A 16,417-nucleotide genomic window follows, 5' to 3' on the forward strand; every position below is an offset into this window, starting at 1 on the left:
CTTGACCTCGTTTTTGACCACATACTCTGGCTTCAACATCTGGATTTACACATCCATGGTGAGTTACCCTGTTTTGAGAAAGAACTCTCGCATCTCAGTTTTATCATCAACAGTACAGTTTGCGGTCAAAGGGAAACTGTCACCACATTTTTCACATATTCAGCTAGTGGCAGGTTCCCATAGAGCCCTATTGTTGGAATGTGTAACAAACTATGCAATAATTTTTCCTGGTATTCAGGAATATCTAGAGCCCGTCACATGGGGTGTGGCCTCCTTGGGCTGAATCCTGCAGTTCCTCCCCATTCCTTCTCAGCATTCAGCAATAATGTCATGTGACCAGGGTGACATCATCTAAGGTTCTTTAGCCTCCAAACATTAGAAAATTGTACCACAGCATGCCTGCATGGAGGCATGGAGAGGAGTGATTTCATGTGAGCAGATTTATGGATGGTGTACACTTTGCTAATGTTAGGAGACTAAAGGATCTTAGATTAGAACCCTGGTTACATGACATTACTGCTGAATGCTGAGAAGGCTTTAGAAGGAGCTGCTGCATTCAGTCTGGGGAGACCACACCCCCTGACTCGTTCTAGATATCCCTGGATACCAAACAAAATTATGAAGTTGATATATGGGGATGTGAGGAAAATAATTATTAGCTAAAAGAAGGGTGTCAGTTAGTTAATAAGGCTTTATGGGAACCTGCCACTAGCTGGATTTGTAAACATGTGGTGACAGGTTACCTTTAGAGGGGTAGTCCCATTGTGAATGATTAACTGGGTGGAGGGTGGCAGGATTGGGTTTGATTGTTGTTATGCATTTTTCTTATTTCTTTTCTTTTTCTACCCCTTATTTCTTTTTTATTTTCTTTTATTTCTGATTATGTCAAGTATTTTTTTTTGTTGTAATTTCATGTGGCCAACTTCAAACAGCTATATCTCCTGCACACAGGGGCGGACTGGCCATAAGACCCACCGGGAGAAATCCCGGTGGGCCGATTAGATTAGGGCCGGTCCGGGGCCGGTCTGGTACTGGTGGGGCCGGTGGGAAAATAAAAACACACGAAACTCACCTTTCCCATGCCCCGATGCTGCTCCCCTGCTTGATCCCAATCCGGCCGCGGTGATAACAACGTACGCGCCGGCGTCGCACAGACCATGACGTCGGCAAGCGGCTGACATCATGGTCTGTGCGACGCCGGCCCGTATGGAGCTGTCACCACAGCCGGACTGAGATCAAGCAGGGGAGCAGTGTCGGGGCATGGGAAAGGTGAGTTCATGTGTTTTTATTTTTATGTGCTGGCGCTGTATCCCGGGGGCTGGCAGGGGCTGTATCCCGGGGGCTGGCAGGGGCTGTATCCCGACGGGCTGGCAGGGGCTGTATCCCGGGGGCTGGCAGGGGCTGTATCCCGGGGGCTGGCAGGGGCTGTATACCGGGGGCTGGCAGGGGCTGTATACCGGGGGCTGGCAGGGGCTGTATACCTGGGGCTGGCAGGGGCTGTATACCTGGGGCTGGCAGGGGCTGTATACCTGGGGCTGGCAGGGGCTGTATACCTGGGGCTGGCAGGGGCTGTATACCTGGGGCTGGCAGGGGCTGTATACCTGGGGCTGGCAGGGGCTGTATACCTGGGGCTGGCAGGGGCTGTATACCTGGGGCTGGCAGGGGCTATGGGCTTTCTGGCTGTATACTGGGGCTATGGGCTTTCTGGCTGTATACTGGGGCTATGGGCTTTCGGGCTGTATACTGGGGCTATGGGCTTTCGGGCTGTATACTGGGGCTATGGGCCTTCTGGCTGTATACTGGGGCTATGGGCCTTCTGGCTGTATACTGGGGCTATGGGCCTTCTGGCTGTATACTGGGGCTATGGGCCTTCTGGCTGTATACTGGGGCTATGGGCCTTCTGGCTGTCTACTGGGGCTATGGGCCTTCTGGCTGTCTACTGGGGCTATGAGCTTTCTGGCTGTATACTGGGGCTATGGGCTTTCTGGCTGTATACTGGGGCTATGGGCTTTCTGGCTGTATACTGGGGCTATGGGCTTTCTGGCTGTATACTGGGGCTATGGGCTTTCTGGCTGTATACTGGGGCTATGAGCTTTCTGGCTGTATACTGGGGCTATGGGCTGTCGGGCTGTACACTGGGGCTATGGGCTTTCTGGCTGTACACTGGGGCAGGGGCTGTCTGGCTGTACACTGGGGCAGGGGCTGTCTGGCTGTATACTGGGCGGATACATATATATATATATGTATACTGGTGGGGGTGCTGGCTACTAGTAATAGTAGCTATATTCCTGTACATAGGGTGCAGTATTATAGTAGTTATATTCTTGTACATAGGGGACAGTATTATAGTAGTTATATTCCTGTACATAGGGAGCAGTATTATAGTAGTTATATTCTTGTACATAGGGGGCAGTATTATAGTAGTTATATTCTTGTACATAGGGGGCAGTATTATAGTAGTTATATTCTGTACATAAGGGGCAGTATTATAGTAGTTATGTTCTTGTACATAGGGGGCAGCATTATAGTAGTTATATTCCTGTACATAGGGGCAGTATTATAGTAGTTATATTCCTGTACATAGGGGGCAGTATTATAGTAGTTATATTCTTGTACATAGGGGGCAGTATTATAGTAGTTATATACTTGTACATAGGTGGCAGTATTATAGCAGTTATATTCTTGTACATAGGGGGCAGTATTATAGGAGTTATGTTCTTGTACATAGAGGGCAGTATTATAGTAGTTATATTTCTGTACATAGGGGGCAGTATTATAGTAGTTATATCCCTGTACATAGGGGGCAGTATTATAGTAGTTATATTCTTGTACATTGGGGCCTTATTATAGCAGTTATATTCTTGTACATAGGGGGCAGTATTATAGTAGTTATATTCTTGTACATAGGGGGCAGTATTATAGCAGTTATATTCTTGTACATAGGGGGCAGTATTATAGTAGTTATATTCTTGTACATAGGGGGCAGTATTACAATATATTTTACTTAGGGGCAGTAGTATTATAGTAGTTACATTCTTGTTTATTGGAGAAGGTATTGTAGTATGTTTTAGTATCTATTAACAGTTTGTATGGAGTTTAGTTACTCCACCCACATCACAAGGCCACGCCTACTTGTTTTGACCCGCCCACAGAATGGGGCCACTTTTACAATTTTTTCCAGGGCCACTTTAAATTCCCAGTCCGCCCCTGCCTGCACATAATCTAGGTGTCATATTAAACAGGATAGTCTCTCCAGTAATATGATATATGGATTGTGTATGGATGCTACACAGAACCAGAGATAGATATAATTGTACTAAGAAGTTTTTATATTTCTGTACAGCTTTTTATTTCTGATTGTAACTGTACAAATGGATATCTCTGGTTCTGTGAAGCATCCATATACAATGTGCATAAAATATTATAGGGAGACTTTCTGAGACGTTGTTTAATATGTCCCTGTCCCCAATGGGGCTCACAATCCAATCAACCTACCAGAATGTATTGGAGTGTGGGAGAAAACCCACGCAAACACATATAGGCATTTTAAGTGCCTCCCCCCAAGCCTGAATGTAGAAGAAGCTGCAGGATAGTCTTTCAATATCACTTTGCAGAAGTTCATATTTATAACATATTTTGGTAAAAGTTTATTCAGTTTTACTACTTATTTAAAAAACCCTTAAAAATTACAAAAAAGCTTATTTTTTTACATTTGTATGCATTAATTTTCTAAAGAAAAAATTTGTGATTAATAAAACTATCCTATCAGGTTGACGTCACACATGAAAAAAAAATAACAAAGTAAAAAGTGTTATGATATGTAAAGCTTTTCCAGAGATATAGTCATTTAAAGAAGTACATAATCGAACATCAAAAATTGACCTGGACATTCAGATGCTGGTGCCCATGTAGAGGATGGCTAGGATGAAACAAACATATCTAGCATTTATTTTTTAATAACTTTAAAGGAAAACTACCAGTAAGGATAACACAAAACAAACTACACATACTCACCTAAGGTCCTCTTTATCTCGATCCCAGCAGTGGTCTTCTTTAATGCTGGGAGAGGCAGGTGACCACTGCCAGGATCGGGATGAAGAGGACATTAGATGAGTATCTGTAGTTTGTTTTGTGTTATCCTTACTGGTAGTTTTCCTTTACCTTAACATTTTCAATCAAATAATACAGTAAATTCTTTTTTGAAAACAATAATGGAGTAAAAATAAGGATAGAAATGAGAATGACGAATGGAGTATCATTTATATTAGTCTTTACTTTAAAAGAGGCAAAAAAAGTTACTTACAGCAAACAGTCGTTACAGTTACGAGGTTCACTCCCAGTTCCTAATAGACTAAGTGTAATTCTGCTTATACAAATGACACATAAAATTGTAAACCCTACTGAAAAACACTGAATGCTTTGCTTAATATGCTAACAAAAGTGCTGAACGCAGCATGAGCCCAAGTGCCATTGACTTGAATAACAAATTTCCTGAAATCTCACTGCAGAAGTGCTATCACATCTTGTATTATTAAAGTCTGCAATATATGAAAATACAGAGCATCTTTTCACAAACAGTATTCTGGTATGTCTCAGAGACTTAAATCAATAAGTTTGTCTATTGAAAACCTTTTAACAAATGTAAGATAATGGGTCTGATGAGGGATATGACATGCTATTTTCTGCAATTGCTTACCGATTTATTATGTCTTTATTTTACAATACATAATTATATATCAAGTTATAAAATCATAGATTATTAAATGTATAACAGTTTTAATACCACATTGGGGCAGATGTATTATTGTATCTGCGCCAAAAAAGTTTTGGAAACTCACGTTTTTTTGGCGCATAATTGTTGCAGATCATTTATAATGAGTTGGCGCCAGAAAGAATAGTTGTTTCCGACTATCCCGACTCGTCCGTCATTTTTTGACGCAAGTAGGCGTGGCCTATATTTTCCACATCACCAGCCACATTTATGTGGAGTTTGTCGGCATGTTAAGGCACAAATTTTGGTGCAAAACAGACCAGGAAAAAATGAAATCAATGAAAAAAAAATGAAATCAAAATGTAAAAAAAAGGCGCAGTCGATGTAAGATTTTGGCGTACATCTCATTTGTGTCAGCATTTTTATGGAGCCTGACTGATTAGTTCTGTTACTGCATTAATTACTTAAAGCCGTGCACTACTTTAATACATCGGGCTATGCTTTCTGAAGTCTGATCTCGGATGCCAAATGTCGAGGTTGCGCCAGAATTAGTAAATATCCTCTCACTGTCTGGTTTCTTGTACAACTTTATGAGACTTTTTTTCTCAGTTGAAGCACAATTACAAGGACAACTATAATATAAGGGCTAAGATTGTATTTTACATTGTATTCACAGTCAAATTACTTGATAGCTCTTTAAGATGTTAAACCAAAAGATAATTCCATCTACTTCAGATCAACAGAACTGATTTTCTTAGAAAACTATACAAAGGTCAAGGTAAAAATAGGGGCTACCAACACACGACCTCAATTTTAACTAGATATGATGATATTACTGATTTGCTATAATGGCCTGTTAAAATTCTATAATTATCGTTACAAGTCCTAAAGCCATTTCAGAGCCCAAATCTTCATGTTCATATTAACAAAAAAAGCTATTGATATTGTTTCTATAAAGGGGTTTCCCACAAAACAAGTTAGGCCCTATTCACAGGATAGGGCCTAACTTGCTGATCAGTGGAGGTCTCAGAGATGTAACCCCTACAGATCACAAAAATGAGGACCCATCACAAGAACCCCAGTCGGACCCCAGAGCGGAGCAGCAGAACGCGCATGTCCGAGCTACCTCGTTCATCTCTATGGAGCTGACTGAGTATGGCGCCTGCTCCGCTCCTCACAGGGAGCGACAAGGGGTCCGACTCGGGTACTTCGGACCTCATCAAACCCCTCTTTCTAGTGATCTGTGTGGATCCCAACACTGAGACCCCCACTGTTCAGCAAGTGAGGTCCTATCGTGTGGATATGGTCTAATTTGTTTTGTGGGAAAACCCCTTTAAAGGAAATCTACAAAACCAAGCATGGTAAACAGGGGGCACTTACTCACAGATCCAGGTACAGTGATTGTGTTTATCTTTATTTCTACTTTATAATCTAATATTTGTTATCCATGGCCTCTTTCCTTCTAAAATCAACTTTTATAATTATTCTAAAGAGCCAGAAGGGTGAGTGTCCCTGGTTTAACATGGTTGATTTTTATGGTAGATTTCCATTCAAGTTTAAAAATTTCCAATATGCCTCTTCAAAAACCTTTAGAAATGTAATGTCTGGAGCCCTAAAGTTATTTTCAGACATATAAGGGAATTTCTTTCAAGTAACCAAAACTCCTGACTAACAAAATAGCTTCAACATAGCTAAAACATTATTAACATAAAATTTATGTAAAATTTTTCTAACTGAGATACGGATTGTCCATTTATTCAATATAAAATTCTGAAAATTGTCAAAGTATAGTGCTGCATCTTATGTAATGCATTAAATAAAGTAATGTGACAAGTGGTTCTAAACTACAGACTCATAGCTATGCAAAAGATAAAGGCCAAAGGATGCTTGAAAAATCAAACAGACCACAAAAATGCTTGAACTTAACTGCAATTACTTCTGGATGCTAAAAGATTGATTTAATTTCTTCTATAGCTTTGATGAGATGCGGAAATGAGAAATTTTCATTCCATGTTCATAAACCCATAATGAATAGATACTTTTATACTTAGAGACCTTGAATATATTATCTTTTTCCACCAGTTGTTCCTTGGTCAATCCCCAAAAGAGAGAAGAGGCAGGGTTTCTTTGAAAAGAAGAGCCCTTTTAGACATGAATTTGTACAAAGGATGCATGGGCTGACTTTCATTTTGCTTACAGACTTTATGATTTATTTAAACATGCCTTCAAAGTTTCCTTTTTATTTTACAGTCAGTTCGGTAAATTCTTTTTCTGTTAATCTGTCAGCGTGGATGCACTGGGTAAAAGGAAGCATGCCTAGAATATAGAGAAGCCTCCTTTAGAAGCCAGCTCCCTCTGGTGACCCAATTAAGCTGCATAAAGCCTGTTCTCAACCATATTATGGCCACATAAAACCATTTGGATTTGTTTGAGAGATACTCTGTAGGGGGAATCATAGAATGAAGTAGGCTTTGAAGAGTCTATGCATCAGTCCACATGCACTTTTTTTTCTAATACTAAACAGGTGATAAGAATTCAAGTTAGTAAAGTTTTTTTGCCAATGAAACTCAGTTTTAGTCAAGTATTTCACTAGATTCTCTTTGTTTTAAACCTGTTTACTGACAAATATTTTAATTGACATTACTGCCCTTAAAAACTGTCCCAAAAAAGAGATATTGACCTCCCTATTCTAACCCCCATCTACTTTTGACTAACAGTAAAAATAAATAAATTGTACAGTCATGCATTGTACAAGTGCAAACTGATTTGACCTTCTTTTATGTGCAATGATGTTAGACAGAAAACTGGTGCATATATCTGGGACTATGTGCATTAGTCTGACATCTGCCGATGCAGGGTACATGCATTACTCTAACTAAGCGTGTTTTTCAGAAGAGTTTATTCCCCAATCAGGTACTTTGTAAACATATTTAACGTCCTTATTCAGAAGCTACAACCAACATTACAGTCCAGAGCTGTCAGCATTCACAATTCAACAATAACTAGAGCTAAAATTTCCCAGAATCTTACTGCTATTTGATGTTCCTACGGCAATCTCTCTAAGACTAGCTATATCCCTATTGTGTTATTATAAATGTAAGACTGTAGAATATTGGCATCAACATTCAGCAGCATTGAGAATACAGCTCTGGGCTACATTTTCAGCTGATTTGTGTTATTTTATGTAAATGTGAAATGGTAAAGAATATGGACATGTTTGACAAAATTAGTCTTTTACAACATACAAACTTGAAGGACAGTTGTGAATATCTGAATTGTCCCGAGGCCTGCTGCATCATCAATAGGATACTATTTAAATGGTTGTCATGTTTCAGTAAATATATTTTTCCAATATGGAAAGTAATACACTTTCCCAATATACTTTCTTAATCAATCCCTCTAGATCTCTGCTTGCTGTTAATCTATAGAAAGCTCCATTGTTCCAGTGGATAGAAATCTGTCCATAGTCATTTGTCACTGAGGTAAATTACCATATATACTCGAGTATACGCCTAGTTTTTCAGCACAAAAAAATGTGCTGAAACCCCAAACTCGGCTTATACTAAAAAATATATATCAAAACTCACCTTCTGGCTTTCCCCGCTGCTGGCTATATACTGGGGCAGAGGGCTGGCTATATACTGGGGCAGGGGGCTGGCTATATACTGGGGGATATGGTCTGGAAGGCTATATACTAGGGGCCGGTGCTGGCTATATACTATGGGGCAGGGTTCGTCAGGCTATATAAATGCATTTCCCACCCTCGGCTTATATTCAAGTCAATAAGTTTTCCCAGGTTTTGTGGTAAAATTAGGGGCCTCGGGGGTCGGCTTATACTCGAGTATATACGGTACTCGTTATATCACAGAGAATAATCAGAGCTATGTGTTACTAACAAGGCGTACACCTGTGTGAACAGAGACCGGTGTTTATCGACAGGAAGTAACCATAGAAAGCAAAAGCTGAAGAGAGATTTGCCTAATTAAACAGCTGTAAATGCATTTTGTAAATGAGATTGTTAATAGCTGTTTAATTAGGCAAATCTCTCTTCAACTGTTGCAATGCGTTTTTAAAAGCATGCGTTAAACGCAACGTGTGACTGCACCCTCAAGAACACCCGACTTACATACGACCCCTAGTTACAAACGGACCTCTGGATGTTGGTAATTTACTGTACTTTAGTCCCAGGCTACAATGATCAGCAACAGTTATCAGAGGTGTCTGTATTTAAGATTTATTGTTAATCCTGGTTCTTATAAAAACCCAACACTTTTAAAATCTAATTGTCACAAAGGCCAAATATTTTTTAGCTGGGGTTACATTAATAAAATATACAGCTCCAACTTACATACAAATTCAACTTGAAGGGGTTTTCCCATGAAAGAAAATTCTCACATTTCAATCTTCTAGTGAAGATTACAATGTTTACAATGTTACTCAGTGTGATTGCTGTTTTAGCTCCTGTCACTCTCTATGCTGCACAGTGCAAGATCCCAGCATGTGAGTTAAAAGAGAGTGTCACAGCAAAAAGTCTGAATACATATGACCATGTGATATTTCTGTTTTAAAAAATTAGCAGAAATATCTACATATCTGTTTTTTCCTGTCACGATGGGGTGCAGAGTGTAGAGTGCAAAGAACTTTTTTGATCTTACCAATATGCTGCAAGAAAATAAAGAGTGAAGAATTTTAAGGGGTCTGAATACATTCTGTACCTACATATGTGCTATCTCTGTGATTAGACGCTAGCATCTAGACAGTGGGGCATTCTAATCAGTAATCCCTTTATATATTTGTATAATCATATATGAAGGGCTGCTACTTTCTCAGTAAGACCGCCTACTTGACTAACTGGCTGATTCTTTATAAGTCACATGACAGCTCTTTTTTTGTCTGCTCCCTGCTCCTCTCATGGCTACATCTAGTGTCATCAAGCTTGTCCCTTGATATACTGCATTTGAGTAGAGGTTGTAATGGTTGTAATCACTAAAAATTATTTCAGCTGTTTTTTCTTATAAGTGTTTCATGCACTGTTATTTTTCTCAAACTTGATATGCTGTGAGTGGGTGTAATTCCTAGTTGTTGGTTACTGTTGGGTTTATTAGGCAAATGTCTATGTACACAAATAATACATGCATGGTTAAACAGAAGACAATTCAATGAATTAGCACACAGACTAAAATATCCTGCCTCCCTCCCTCTAAGTCATTTATACATTAAACACTCCACTGGCATTTCAAAGGAAATTTTATAAAAATTTAGCTGAGTGTACTGAGGTGTTCCCTGACATTATAATATACATATTGCTTTTCAAAACAAAAGATTTTTACAATGTTGTATCACAAAGTGAGATATGTGACCCACCAACTATGTATTGTAAATTTCCCTGCCACTAAGAGCTGTTTTACACCTAACGTAGTGGGCCTATGTTCACAGAGCGTGCATTGTCCTGTGTCACTGACCAACCCCATTGTTGGGCACAGTATTCCTTGCATCATATCGATATATGATGCAAGGAGTGCAGACTCCCCTCTAAACAGCAATAAAAACAGCTCTGTTCTCTGTGTTGATCTTGCTGCCAGAGACCAATGGAACCAGCTGATCAGTTGGGCTCCCAAGTATCACTCATTGCTTTTACTGAATAAAAATGCTAAAATGCTGTTTTATAATTGCAGCTAAAATTCAGATGCAAAAATTTTATCTGTTTGGACAATAAGTAGTGGGATATCAATGCTTTTTTTCCAGTTACTATTCACTTACTATTTTTACAATGTAAATGAAGGATTGTTGTATTCAATAGAAAATCCTGTGATGAACAGGTCACCCTGGAAAAATTATTTGGATAGAGGAAACAACTTTGCCTTTATATGTAGTATTAAAAGGTAGACATTTAAAGGAAACCACTTCGGATAGGGCTTATAAGCAGGACATGCCGTGCACCAGCTCAGGGTGAGCTGGTGCCGGCGCTTATCTTAGTTATGTTTTTAAACTGTTTTAAAACATTTAATCACTTTATTAATGTTTATATCGGAACTAGCTTCCCCGCACCGAGGTCCGTGCTCGGCACACCATGCACGCTACCACTTCCTATTCAGGCGCACACACGCATGGTGCGCCGAGTGCGGACCAAGGTGCGGGGAAGCTAGTTCCGATATAAACATTGTATAGATGAACTTATATGTACAAAATATCAATGATATATCTGTATAACATAAGTTATTGCTATATTCGGCTAAAATAATATGGAAAAAAACTACAGCATATTGCGTTTTTTTTTACTTTTGTCCATGATAATGCATTCAATTTGAATGTAAATATAACCATTACATATCACTGTACCAAATTATTATGAATGTGCTGTGGATCATTTACAATGTTTTATAGATGTTTAAAGCTCTAATACATGTGCACTGTCTATACGTGAAGATAGACCTCTGCATCTATAGGACTTCCGGACCTGGCCCCCTTCCCTCCCTAATGCTTGGTTCAGGGTGTGGTGATCGTCTCCATGGCAGCCCAAGGGTCCAATGAAGATCTCAGGGCTGCCTTCATCAGCAGCATGACTGATTGTTTTGGAGATATGTGCTTGTCAGTTTATGCATATTCATAGAAAGTAAAATAAAAAATAATAAAAGTTCCCCAAATGCCCCATATATCTTAAAACTCCCACATTTTTTTATTCTTTTTTCTATGGATTTTAATTATTTTATCAAACAGTAACTGTAAAGGATTTTTCCCCACAAATCAATAGTTGTAAAACTAATTTTCCTATTATCTTTGTTACCTATATGCAGTAGTCTCCTTGCTATTCCCCTCAGATTACCGGTACCTCAGTTCTGCAATGGCTGCTTCCTCTCCATGTTCTGACAAGCCCTGTAAATCCATACTTTTTCATACTTTGTTTCTCAGACGGTTTCATGGGAGGGAAGGAGCTGCTGCTCCCTTTCTCACAGAGGAGGAGGTCATGAGACAGAGCTTTCTGAAGCAGAGCTGGATGTGTACAAAACAGTGGATACAGATGTCTCCAGCACAGAATAGTGAGAAACAAGATCTCCCCTCTTCCCTATCAGTCCCTCCATCCCAGTCTGATTCTACAAAATTGTCTCTCTCCTCTCCTTATCCTGCTCCCTTCCCCTACCTTGTCATCCGCAGTATCATCTCTGTGCAGATAAGCTATTAACGCCTAGTGCTCACACAGCACAGGTTATATACTTCATGTACTCATAATTTCTACCACTTATTAAGTCCCCTGCTCCTCCATGTGATGAAAGCTGTCAGGCTGATCGCCATATACATCCTATATGTGCACTGTGCAGTGTTCACTGGATCTACTTCTAGGAGACTAAATGGATTTAATGCTAAATTACTTTGAGAGAGAACACAAGGCATCATGGGATCTGTGGGCAAGCTAACTGGCTTGAGGCCATAGACAGACAGACATTAGTCTCCGATCACTTTACTTCTGGTGAGAAAGATTTTGTCAAACACTTTCAGAACAGAAAATGCCATAACTTTAGAAATTAAGGGTGAGCAGCACAAAGTAGGCATTGTTCTGTTTGTTTTCAAAGGGGGAATCACATATAATAATTTGGTAAAATCACTATAACTTTACAGTAATGCTTTAAAGAGAGCCCGTCATGCAAAATAACCCCCCTAAACTAAATAGATTTTCATAAACTGCCATTAGAGAGCATTGCCTCCATCCCTTCATTGTCCCTCTACATGCCTGTAAACCTAAGCAATGAGGTCCTAAAGCTGTATGCAAATGACCTGTGAAATGTCCAATGAAGCATTAGCATATTCAAGCTGTCCACCTTATTCATGAGTGGGAGGCACAGCCACACCCCCAGTGCATGACTGACAGCCTGTATAATAATGTGAGGCTGTATAATGATGTGCTTCCTGGTGCTGGTGCAGCCTGTGTGTGTGTATAGGAGAGATACAGCAGCTCCAGGCAGCCATGTTATAGCAGAACATGTCAGATTCATGTGTAGCTGATGTCTATGTCTCTCACCTGTATATTAGGAGGATGCAGCATGTCAGCAGATGCAGCACACACACTAGCAATGCTTTACTATACATTACACACAGACATGAGCAGGGGGAGCAGAGGGGAAGGGTAACAGGGGTGACATCACTGCCTCTGACCATGTGACCAGCTTCATTTACATTATAAAGAATAGATGATTTTACAATGAATAATGTATGAAATAATTAAATAAAGGCTGGGATGGGATCCTTGTGAGCTGCTCCAACAGGTAGTAGTGTCAGGACAAGGGACACAGACCTGATGACAGGTGTCCTTTAAATATTGTAACTTTTATATTAAGAAGTGTCTCAGGAGCTGGAGTGCATGTTTCCTACTAAAATGTATGTTGTGTACCTGGGGCTCAACTATGTCAATGCATCTGAAACCTTATTGCACTGGCAAGTGTGAACCTAGGTGACTCTTTGTACCACTCTGCTATTCAGAGGTACATTTTGACGCAGAGAAAATTTTGAATAAATATTTCAGGCATTTTTAAAGATGATTTCCTCTTAAATATTATTTATTAAAATTACTATGCTTATATTATTATATGCTTTCTTTTTCATGTAATGTAAAAATACAACTCTGCTCCATAAACCTCCTATATTTTTAACATCATTATAGTTAAACAGATGAGTAACTAATTGAATTTCTATTGATGCAGAGTTACATTATGTAAGGGGTGAAAAAGTCACTGTATCCAAGGCATGCTATAGCTAATGTAACTCTCGCAAGCCACAGCCATGTCTACAGCCCTGCATAGCCCACTCCACGCTTGACTTTGAGGTATTGTAAGTGAAGGAAAAAAGTCCCAATCCTGGCCATGCACCAGGAACTGAAACTTTATCAAGGTTTGTATGCCATTAAAAGCTTTGATAAGTCCCCCAATATTTCAGTAACATTATTACAAATTCCTGAACATAAATTTTATTTACACAGAAAGTCATTATGAAAATACAGCCATATTAACCAAAAAAAGGTTTGGTTGAAATGTTAACAATGAAAGAAGAAACATTTCTCAAAATAACTAAATTACCCAATATGACCAGCCCAGAACAGGTGAAAAAATAATATCTGATAATATTAATTTCAATGTATGTTTTTAAGTCATTTATACTATGACAACAACATTGCTGTAAAAAAAATCCATACAGTTTCTGTGCCCTGCATGAAGAGATAGTATAAAACAATTATTAATGTGGCTAAAAATACAAGTATATTCTGTGTATGGCTCAATAAACAAATCATCATTTTACACAACAGTCTCTTTCATACAATGCCAAAGAAGAAGAATTTGTGACATTTTGAGGACAAACGTACACATGATAACATGAAGAAACATAAAAAAGAAATAAAAGCAAGGGTCAGTGGCTGCTCCACTTTATATAATAACCAGCAAGGCGCACTGAACCTTGAAAATACAGTCTGCAATGATGCACCACACAAATGGAGTCTGATCCCTTACCTTGGCCTATAACAAGTTATAAGTTATTCATTTCAACAACTTATTTACAATTATCCAGACACAGATTATAATTTATTACATTTCTATATTTATGTATGATATTAGTTATTAAATTAATGGCACTTACATCTATGACTATATGATTTACCAGAACTGCATTTAAAGTAAACAGTGCAGACAGTTCTACTCTTTCAATTAAAATAGAACACTCTGCAGCTGATATATGAATATAAGTGCAAATATTACTCATACCTCCCAACTTTTGGAGTGGCTAAAGAGGGACTGAATATGCGGAACGTATAGCTGAAAATTATTTTGCCCTAAGATGCGCCTTTTGCTCCACCAATTACTCCAAATCCACACAATATAATTACCCGTTTAGTGCTCTCATCTCAGGTTGTGTCTCCAATGATTCCTGTGACATTGTGGCCAAGCCCATCTCATATTGTGTACCCCAAGAGTCCCCCCTCACATTGCGGTTCCTAACAGCTCCCCTTCATACTTTAGCCACCCTTTATAGAGTGCCCCTAAAATCTCCTCTTCATACTGTCCACAGTAGCTCCCCTTTATACAGTACCACTTAGCAGCTACCCTCTCGGACGTGGTCGCGCCCCCTGCGACCATGATCATTACGCTCATGGCGAGCAGCACAAAGTAGGCATCGTTCTGTTTGTTTTCAAAGGAAGAATCACATATATTAATTTGGTTAAATCCCTATAACTTTACAATTACGCTTTAAAGATTATGGAAAGGGAGCTCTGGGAATGTATGGGGGTTAACCATTATAAGGGGATGAAAGCTAATGGTGTGTGTTGCTCTTGCATGTAGCAGAGCTGTTTGTGTGCAGCTTTGTGCGTGTAGAAAAGCACTTGCAGAGAGGCTTGTGTGACCACCAGGGAATCTTTGATTGGTGGCAAATATATTTTTCCTTTATTTTGACATCCCAGTACGCTGTGACTTAAGGGCGCATGTTAACATTTTGATGCAGTTTTCTGCAGTGGACTGAAAAAAGTACCATCTGCCCATTATAATCCACAGTCGGTTTTGCATTCATAAGCAGATTCTGTGACCTTACTAAAATGTACTAGTAAGCCAATTGGGCTATTTATGGAATGAATAAATATTAATATACATTGAAATATTAAATAGTATACTAGGATTATCGCTCTAACAATATCAAGAATCACACAAATGAATCTGTTACTTATTAAACTAATGAGATTGTAGAATTAGTTTACAAATATGGTAGAATAATAATAGCAAAAGTAAAAGGGCTTAAAGCTTGTGAACTGCAGCCGTAAAAAGAATGAAGGAATCTTGGGTAAGTTGATCACAATAGTCTTCTAAAAAAGGTTAAAAACATCGGCACTCAATATTTGAGAGCAACATGAGAAGCAGTCAAAGCCTTTTCTGTAAAACCAATGAAGCAGATTGCTAATCCCAATATAGATTATTTTCAGAAGGTGGTATATGCATACTGTTAGTCTAACACTTTAAGATAAAGGGGTTTGTTATATTTTCAATGTATCTAAAATTAAAAAAGCAAACTCAAACATCATATAGTATGGATTAACAAACATGTTATTTTGTATCTATAGCTGCAATGAAGACTTAGAGGGGTTCACGGAGTACAATCTATGCCCACTGTGCTATGAAACCAGTCTGACTCTGGGCCACAACTAAGAGCATTTTCCTTGAACCCCTGTACATGGATCTGGACTTTGTTGCGGAAGTATCCTAAGACCTCTGGGTCTTGTGGTGGCCCTCATGTGGATAACAGCTACTCCAGGCAGTTAAGGGGACACTGGTGCATTGCACTAGGTGTCACCGAGGTACCGTCAAAGACAATTCGATAGGTTGCAATCCAGCAGAAATCAAATAAAAAGTCACAAGTCAAGACAGGCAGCAAACAAATATAAGCAAGGGTACAAGCCAGAGGCAAAACATGTAAGATGCAGTTCTTCAACATAGCAAAATACAGAATCAGAATCCTGATATAGAGCCAGTATCGGGGTAAAACATAAAGAATTCAAAACAATTTCAGAAGCTGAGATAAGAAGGAAAGATTCCATGGATAGCAAGTATAAGAAGATTACCACATTCACAGTACTTGGATCTATGAGTAAGTGCCCCTGGTTTATCATGTTTAATTTTGGTGGTAGATTTCCCAAGATATCCTTGAAAAGTGGGAACTCTTGTATAGGAGTTGTCT

The 16,417-nt window shown here is 39.2% G+C and overlaps 1 protein-coding gene across 3 annotated transcripts in view; it reads right to left on the reverse strand.

Moving 5' to 3' along the window:
• The window catches only part of SRRM3 (serine/arginine repetitive matrix 3), a 253,872-nt gene that overhangs the window by 102,621 nt on the left and 134,834 nt on the right, over positions 1–16,417 (reverse strand). The gene's annotated exons all lie outside the window — the stretch shown is intronic.

The sequence above is a fragment of the Engystomops pustulosus genome, chromosome 2, assembly GCF_040894005.1.
Source record: "Engystomops pustulosus chromosome 2, aEngPut4.maternal, whole genome shotgun sequence".
Classification (NCBI taxonomy): Eukaryota; Metazoa; Chordata; class Amphibia; order Anura; family Leptodactylidae; genus Engystomops; species Engystomops pustulosus.